Source organism: Rhamphochromis sp. 'chilingali', assembly GCF_963969265.1.
Source record: "Rhamphochromis sp. 'chilingali' genome assembly, chromosome: 7".
Classification (NCBI taxonomy): Eukaryota; Metazoa; Chordata; class Actinopteri; order Cichliformes; family Cichlidae; genus Rhamphochromis; species Rhamphochromis sp. 'chilingali'.
Genome location: NC_137934.1, coordinates 14040286 through 14049132, shown reverse-complemented (window position 1 = coordinate 14049132; position 8847 = coordinate 14040286).

Sequence of the window (8847 nt, the reverse complement as noted above, 5' to 3'; positions counted from 1 at the left end):
GCTGAGGTACCGAGAGTTTGCAATGACCTCCAGGCTGGGCAGAGAGCAGCCAGTGATCTTCTGGGCTGTGTTGATGACCCTCTGCAATACTTTCCTATCCGCAGCTGAGCACCCTGCATACTATGTTGTTATGCCGTGCGTTAGGATGCTCTCTATGGTGGCTCTGTAAAATGTCACCAGCAGCCTCTCCTCCAGGTTGTTCCTCCTGAGCACTCTCAGAAAGTGGAGACGCTGCTGGGCCTTTTTTACCACCGCCGTGGTATTACTTGTATTCATAAGAACAAATATAACATAAAACCTTCCATTATGCTCTGTTAAAACGTACACTTGTCTCAACCTTCTGTTCTGCTTAATTGATTAGTGGAGGCGGTCATTAAACCACTAATAAGTACACTCAGTATTGTGTTTCTAGTTCTCAGTCCAATGCTATTAAACAACTTAACTGACGCATAAAGATGTTATATTCAAAGACAAACTCCTCAGAGCACTTAAGCAAAATTAAGCCATCTGCTATCTTAAATTGTTAAATCCCATAAAAGGAGTATCAGGCGAGTGACAAACCTTAATGACTTCCATCCCCTCTCAATCCTCCAAAACAACACACGTACAAAGCCTGTGTGCATGTTTCTGTCTTCAGGGGGTTTGTTTTCACTATTTTATAATAAAAATAAAATCTCATAAGAAAATAACCAGATAAAGTGCACATAAGCACAGATGCAGAGTTTTCCTGAGGCTACACAGACTACAAACCCAGCGCTCATCAGCCTGCTCCTGTCACTCTGCTCCAGATCTGTCTGCCTTTATTTGAGCTCTGCAGCAGCAACACTAATTGACTGGGACAACCAATGATTAATGCTAAATGTTGCGAGAAAGTTAGAACAAGTAAATCTGGTCATTTCTTCCTTAGAAAACCAAGTTATGCACGACTAAGCTTGTTTGTTTTGTGTCAAACTGAAAAGGTAGCCAAGACAACAATGAAGACCAGAAGCCGGATGATTATATAATGTAATTTTTATGGGACAGACCACATGTGGTCTGGTGCTTCTCATTCCCTGCTAGTTTAATTATGGTTTAAAATTTCACTATGTTAATTTTGTTTTGTTTTTTTTCTACAATTTTGTGCAAGTAGGGCTGGGCAAAGCATAAAGTAAGGCTATGTTAAGGTTCAGGACATTTTGGTGCCTCTAATAAATCTGTTGTATTGTTTTGCCACTGATACTGAAGCTCAGATACTGCCATGGCACTAATATAAAACAAAACCCCATCAAACACAAAGCACCGTGTCAGTTTACACAAATTCAGTAATCAGAGCTCAAGTGTAGCACAAAATAAATACTGTAAAATACGATCCGCTGGTAAATGGAGTTGGAAAAAAAGAGTGAGAAGATAAAAGTAACACCAATAAAGAATTGCAAATAAGAGAAAGGGAGATAAAAAAAAGAGCAAAAAACTACTCTGGGTAGTGATGTGAGATGAAGAGAGACTCTTTGGATCCAAAATTTAGGACAAGAAAGGAAAATCTGCCTCACAACCTAACAGCCACAGACAGCAGCTCTCTCTCTCAGCTGTAACCCAGAAAAACAAAATTCATCTTCAATACCACCAACCAGCTCCACGGAAAAGTTTGCTGTGATGACGGCTTTAGCCTCTCATGTTCTAAATGTCATTTAAAAATACAATTCTGCGACATTTCTAAGAAATTCTCTTGAAAGCTTTTAGTGTGCCCATAATCAGTGGAGTCAGTCGAGTCAGAGCCTCTTAAGGCATCGTAATGAAACGCTACCAGGAAAATAAGTGTACCATGTACAGACAGACAGCATTTGGCACAGGTGTCCAAACTCTTTGTGTGAAGAGAATAGGACATCGGTGGTAGAGCTGCCAGTTCTGATGTTCCCTGGAGAACACCAACTGAGCTACACAGTGCAGCGCTGTGAGCACAGGTTCCACTAAAGGACAACTGGAACATATGGTTACCCTCATAGAGTCTGTTTCTAATAGTTTGGTTGGGAACATAAACATTAATAGGCTGCTGGAGGTCACTTTGTAGGGCTCTCACAGTGTTCCTTCTGTTTCTCCTTACACAGAGGAGCAGATACTGGTCCCGATGCCAAGTTGAGACCCTTCTACGGCTCTGTCCAGCTCTCCTCATGCCCATCTCTTGGTATCTCTATGACACTCTTGAGACTGAACAGAGACAAATAAAACCTCCTTCCGACAAAATGCCTATGGATGTGCCGGGCTACCTGTACAATCTGAAAGGGCTGCAGGTAACAACCCAAAGCTACGCAGAGTGTTAAGGACAGGTGAAATTGATACACAGTGGTTTTATACAATTTTTACACTGATGATCGAGTCTTCCCTTATGTTTGTTAAAAAGTGTAAATATTTTACGGTGAATGAGTCTATAAAGAAGCCATCAAACTGAATTGTTATCAGACAACAAAAAGCAGATGCACACAGACTGTATCTGAAGTTGCCATTGCAGTATCTAATGAGATTGCAGCAATTTAACCATCAAAACTGTTACTCAACAGCAGAAGACCCTGTATTGCATGAGGCAGCATCAAGCCAACTCAGATTTCTCCATTAGCCATGAAAGAACAAATCTGCCACAAAGTCTCTTTGGTAAAACTTACCAGTGTATCGCTAGCTGATGAACACAATACTCCGTCGTGATACTAGAGACACAGCTGCCAGTGTGGTTCACAAAGACGGAGACAAAGATAGAGGCAAAAAGTGCTGATAACTTAATACAAGGAAGCTAACTCAAAGACGAGAATGAATGAAGGTAAATACAATTCAATCACACAGTTAGTGATTCCGTGACACTACACTTTGCTAGGGAAAAATGTTCATTCCTTGAGCAGTTGGTGAAGGTTGCTGCTAGTCGCTAGGTAAAACCGTTTGCTATTGCTGCACCAAAAATCTCCTTGCGATTGCTTTGGTTCTAGGAGATTGCCATTAAAGACACCAACTTGTCTGCAAATACTCACCATATGCTCACCAAGCTGTAGTGAAATCATTAAATGCACACAAACTGGAGATAAATCCTCCAAAATAAAAGTTTACCCTTTTGACAAATGTTGGTTGAGCCCTAAGGTATAAATGCTTAATAGTGGCAAGTGGTTGCAGAGAAGTTGGCTTCTTTCTTGCAAACTATGGACCACTATGGCAATCCGAGATAGTGACCAAAGCAATTATGAGGCGGTTTTTCGTGCAACATCTTCTTTGCAACCAATTTCCCAGTGACAGGTAGCAGTCACTCGCCAGTAAGTTTGAGAATGTATATTTTTTTACTCAGTGACAGGTGATTGCTAGGGGGCTGCTGACTGGTCTCTTGGTCTGTGGGACGGAGTTATACTCTACTGAAATTATAAATACTTCTTCACCTGTCAGTGTGTTATCTGTGTAAATTAAACATTTATAGGGCTATAACTCCCTACAACATATTCCAGCCATAATGCTGGTAAGATAAAACTGACTGTTGCAGCACTCTGCCTTAAGAGGCTTTTAAAACTGCTGCTTAACTTCTGTTGGCGTGTACTTTCCCAGCTGCCATGAATTTTGTTCATGGGTGCAAAACAAGATTCAAGGCATTAAAGAGTAGACTGGGGTATTTAAAAAACAAAAAAACAAAACTGTGTGCATGTTCAGGGCTTATTTTCTGGGAGCACTATCCCAAAAGCTGCTCCGTTGACTGTTTGAATGATCCCTGCATTATAATTCAAGACATCTGGGCTAAACTACATGTGGTGACAGGAGACTGACTCGACAGGGACAAATGGCCTGTCAAGCAAGGTGGTTTATCTGCTACCTGAGCACGTTGAATGTCTGGTCATTTTATGGTTATGTTGCTAAGCAGAAATGCTTAGCCTGTGGTGCATCATCCATGGGCTGGTTGAAGTAGAAATGAGTAACACAGTGAACTTTTTCACAAGGCAAGTAGATCATAAATGTCTACTTCTCACTGCTTTCATAATGCCTGTTCTAGACTTCCAGCATTCACAGCAACTACAGGTTTTACTGTTAGTGAAAACATGTAAACTGAAAAAAACAAAACAGTTAATAAGTTTGCCCTGACAATATATTTCTGGATAATAATTTGTTTCAGGACCCCCTCCTGCCACCTGTCAGATACACAGACCACCAACAACTTACAGTTAAAAAACAAAACAAAACACATAAACAGCACACACTAAAATAAATGTTCTTACACTCTACTAATCACCCCTAAATATAGAGGAGCCAGACTGAGGTCTGACAAACTGACAATGACATTAATCTGCAATGACCACATGACTTGTGATTAAAGAAATACTTAAGTGTCTATGTTAGCCATACGGTTTCACCAACCCAACCAGTACATTCCTATTCCTATTCCTATTCCCACTATAAAACCAAACAAACAACAAACCCCCAAAAACACAAACAGGAAGTACCTCTAATATTTTGAACATGGCTTTATTGAATAAAGTAAAATGTCTGCATGTTGAGTATAAGAGGCAATTAATCTTAAAAAAAAAAAAGACAATCTCACAAAATTAACAGAAAGATTCCAGCTAAATGCAGTCAGTATGGTCTCATAACACCGTTACACCCCCATGTTACTGTGGAGTGCCATCTCATGGCTCAGTCACAAGTGGATCTATTTGTTTACGATCAGTGACCAATAACAAGTAGTTTCAGTAACCAGCCAGTTGATTGCTACAATTATCTGAAATCTGCGCAACAAGAGGTTGAGTGTGCAACACCTTACTGGTTCAATTCCATTTGGAGGCAAATCTTTTGGGTTGCATTGTGTAAAACTCATTAAAACCAAATCAAACATCCAGAGCTACTTCCTGTTACACAATCCTGTGTCCTCTCTCCAGTTTAATCCTAATTAATTTTGCAAAAGTTTAGAAAATCACCACCAGTCTGACTTTACAGTGAATATTTTTTAAACTATGACAGACATGGTTATTAAATTCACTGATGCTCTTCAGCTCAATGGCTGAAGAGTTAACAATTTCCTCCTCCACCTCCTCTTCTTCGCTTCCATTTTCCTGTGGACTGTTAGCATGGATGCTGCTGGTCTGGCTGGGTGGTCAGCAGGACAAGGTGAGGCTCGGGTGACCACAGCATCTGCTGTTTCTGGGCCTTCTTCCATTTCAAATTCAAACCCTCTCCTTAAAAACGAAAACTTAAGTCTGCATTTATGCCACTAACCAGCATAGTTCCCCATGACGTAGCCACGTCTGCATTTCCTAAAGTCACCTAAACCAACTGGGCAGATAGGTGAGAGAAGGTGAAGCAGTTAAGGAGAGATGGGAAGAGGCCCAACGAGGAACGAGATCTGGCTCTCAGCCCTCTGGCTCAGCGAGGGAAAGCAATAAAGGTGGCACGCAGCTGAGCCAACAGCTGACAGGAACAGGAACCAATGTTTGGCCAAGGTCAGTAAAATCAGAGCACACACATACAACCACTCACATCCACATGGGGTAAGAGAATAAACAGAAAAATGGGGTCAAAAGTCACATGGGAATGAGACTGTGGTGACCCAGTACTCAATGGGTGTCAGACACCTAAGGGTCATAGAGCAGAACGACAACACGTGTGTGTGTGTGTGTGTGTGTGTGTGTGTGTGTGTGTGTGTGTCTGTCTGTCTGTCTGAACACTGGCATGAGAGAGAGTCATGTAATCAGCATACCTGCTATTGTTGGCAGACATTACGAGCTCTGCTAGCAGGTACAGTCGACACACAGAAACAAATACAAAGGGCTTTTCAGTGTGCAAGATTAATTCTAAACACACGGTGTGAAACTTATTTAAAAATAAATTAATGAACAGTGGCAGGCTTATACCTTAGCTTATAGCTTATACCAGCATTTGTCTTTTCCTGTAGATGTGTTAATAATGACAAAAAAGCAATTAAATGTTGGTGTGTTCGTGTAAGAAAATTATTAGGATAGAAGCTGCAATTAGTTGATAAATTAGCAGTCAAAGTAAATATAGATAATTTCAGTAAAATAATCATAGCAATTTGGACTGTTTGTTGAATTGAAAAGCCAATTTTATAACCGTTTAACTGGGTTTTTTTTTTCTTTTAAATTTCACTGACAAGATAAACGAGGAAGACTAAAAATTGTAGACTGACTGGCTATAACCAGTCTCTGACTGATCAGCTTCAAGTAGATCAAATAACAATGTAGATCTAAACATACATAATGCGCTAATAATTAGAAATGCTCACACCCATAACAGCCAACTTGCTAATAGCTACTCTTAATTATTAACCCATGTTCATATTTCACTGATAATTTATATAATTCTGTGTGCACTCCAGGCTGCTTATCCAGCTTATACACAAACACTTCCCAGCTAATCTCCAACGTATAGTTAATAGTGATGGGTCGTTCGTGAACGACGCGAGCCGGCTCCTTATCGCGAGCCGTCACGTGGGTTTTTTTTTTTTTTTCTTTCTCTCAGCCTCTCTCTCGCACTTTTTTTCCGCTTCACTCTGCACGCGAGCCTTGTGCTTTACGCTGGGCAGAGGGGGGAGGGGCGGTAGTTACACTCAGTAGCACAGGAACAGAGCCAGAGAGAGAGAAAGAGAGGCAGGGACAACAACATTAGAAAGGTATAGTAATCATCCACAACTATTTTCAGTTGCAGATGATAAAGGATTGAGAAAGTTTATTCATGCAGGTCCATATGACAGAGAATATGCATGTTCTTTTAGTTTTCATATTATAATTTATATTTAATTGTGTTGTGGTTTGCAGTGTTTTGTGTTCTTTTCACTTTAAATTTGTGAAAGGAAAAAGCTGAAAATTTAAATAGTTAAAACTTGAAATGTGAATAGTTGATTTTTGTATTATATGATTTATTTATTACATTTTATGTGGAGTGAATAAATAAAAGTATATTTACGGTGGCCCCTAGAGACAAAGCACATACAAACTTCAAATCACGTACGAACTCTGAAGCATGTACAAACTCCAAAACACGTAAAAACACGTACAAACTCCAAAACACGTAAAAACTCCAAAACACGTAAAAACACGTACAAACTCCGAAGCACATAAAAACTCAGAAGCATATAAAAACTCAAAACACGTACAAAAGACAACAGAAGTGCTCCAGGATGCTGGGCGCAGTGTTGAGCCTTTGTTATCTTGTGGCTACACAAGCCAGCAAGTACCAACGACCGGATTTGGTGTGTGGTAATAACAGGTAAATGAACTTTTTTTAAAATTATTTGAATATATATATATGAGTGCCTGTGTATAAATACACAAACAATACACACATGCTTTCAATTGTGTAATTTAAGTGATCTAGTAGCTCTGCTTTGGAAGTTCAGTTCATGCTAGAAATGTGTTTTGGAGTTTGTACGTGTTTTGTCTCTAGGGGCCACCGCATATATTTATATATAAACATATATAAATAAAACCACTTGTTTTTATGTTAGTAATTCCTTTTGTGCATAATTTTATATTATTGTTAATAATAAATTAATTAAAGCAACAAAACAACCTGAAGAGCCGGTTCGGAGCCGAAAGAGCCGGCTCTTTTTAGTGAGCCGAACCGAAAGAGCCGGATCTCTAAAAAGAGCCGGAAATCCCATCACTAATAGTTAAAGTGTTTTTTTAAATGAGACCTAAATCTGGCAACAATGGCTAGGATGCTAGAAGCACTATTGCTGACAGCAGGGTAGCTAGTCCAGGCCACAGGACTAACAGCTCCCCTGCTGATAACATTGCAAATGCATAATCTAGCAATGCACAGGAGGACAGGTTCTGACCCACCTGGCAGACAAGAAATACTCCCCCTGGCTGTACAAGGCTGGTTTTTATTTATGTTAGTTACAAAAATGATTGAAAATGCACACTCTGTGTACAGTTCAGCTCCATGCAATCATGTGATCCATCTGTCTTTCTTTTCTAAGTAAAAGAGGGAAAACAATGATCAAGCAATAAAAAATAAAAAAATCAGAGAGTTGATCCACAGAAGCCCCGGAGACGTCTCAGAGCAGGATACACAGTATACTATTTGCATGTAAATAGCAGTATTTACAGTACTCTGTGTTGCTGTTATTTATGATCTTCAGTAGCGAAAAGATAAATTTCACAGTAACATTAACGTACAGCTGTGATCAAAGTTTACATACACTCGTGTTCTTTTTCCAAGGTGAAATAATTGTACACCAATGATAACAAAAGAAGAATTGTGTTCACTATTTTTATTGATTTTGGATTCTGTCTAACCCACACAGGGCTAATATGGATACTCAAAAAATATAAATCTTTTAATAAGTGGTGCTGAAGGATTTACATTATCTTCTAACTTGGCAAAGCCAATTAATGATCAACAACAAGACTACAACTAGTTTATTTTTGCCAACATAAAAAATGTTTGACAGCACTCAGAATATTGAGAAAGTCCAAGGAACTCAGCGAAGATGTAAGGAGATTTAGAGCTACAGAAGTTGTCTCTTGGAGCCATTTCTAAATACAAAGACTAAGCTATTTGCCCAACTAAGCATGGTGGTGGTAGCATCAAGATTCTGGGCTGTTTTGCTTTTACATAGCACAATTTGGATGAAATCATGACTAATGACAAGTACCTCCAAATTCTTCAATTTCCCCTTAAAAATCTACCGTTAGATGGTTAAAACTTGGGCGGAGTTCAGAATCAGAATCAGAATACTTTATTCATCCCGAGGGAAATTAGGGGTTACAGCAGGCAGCACGCTAATGGCGCATGCGCACTCACAAAGGAACCTTCTGACCAACTTAGGTGCTACAATAGGACAATGATCCCAAACACACATCAAAACTGGATGGACTCTGAACTTTTGGAATG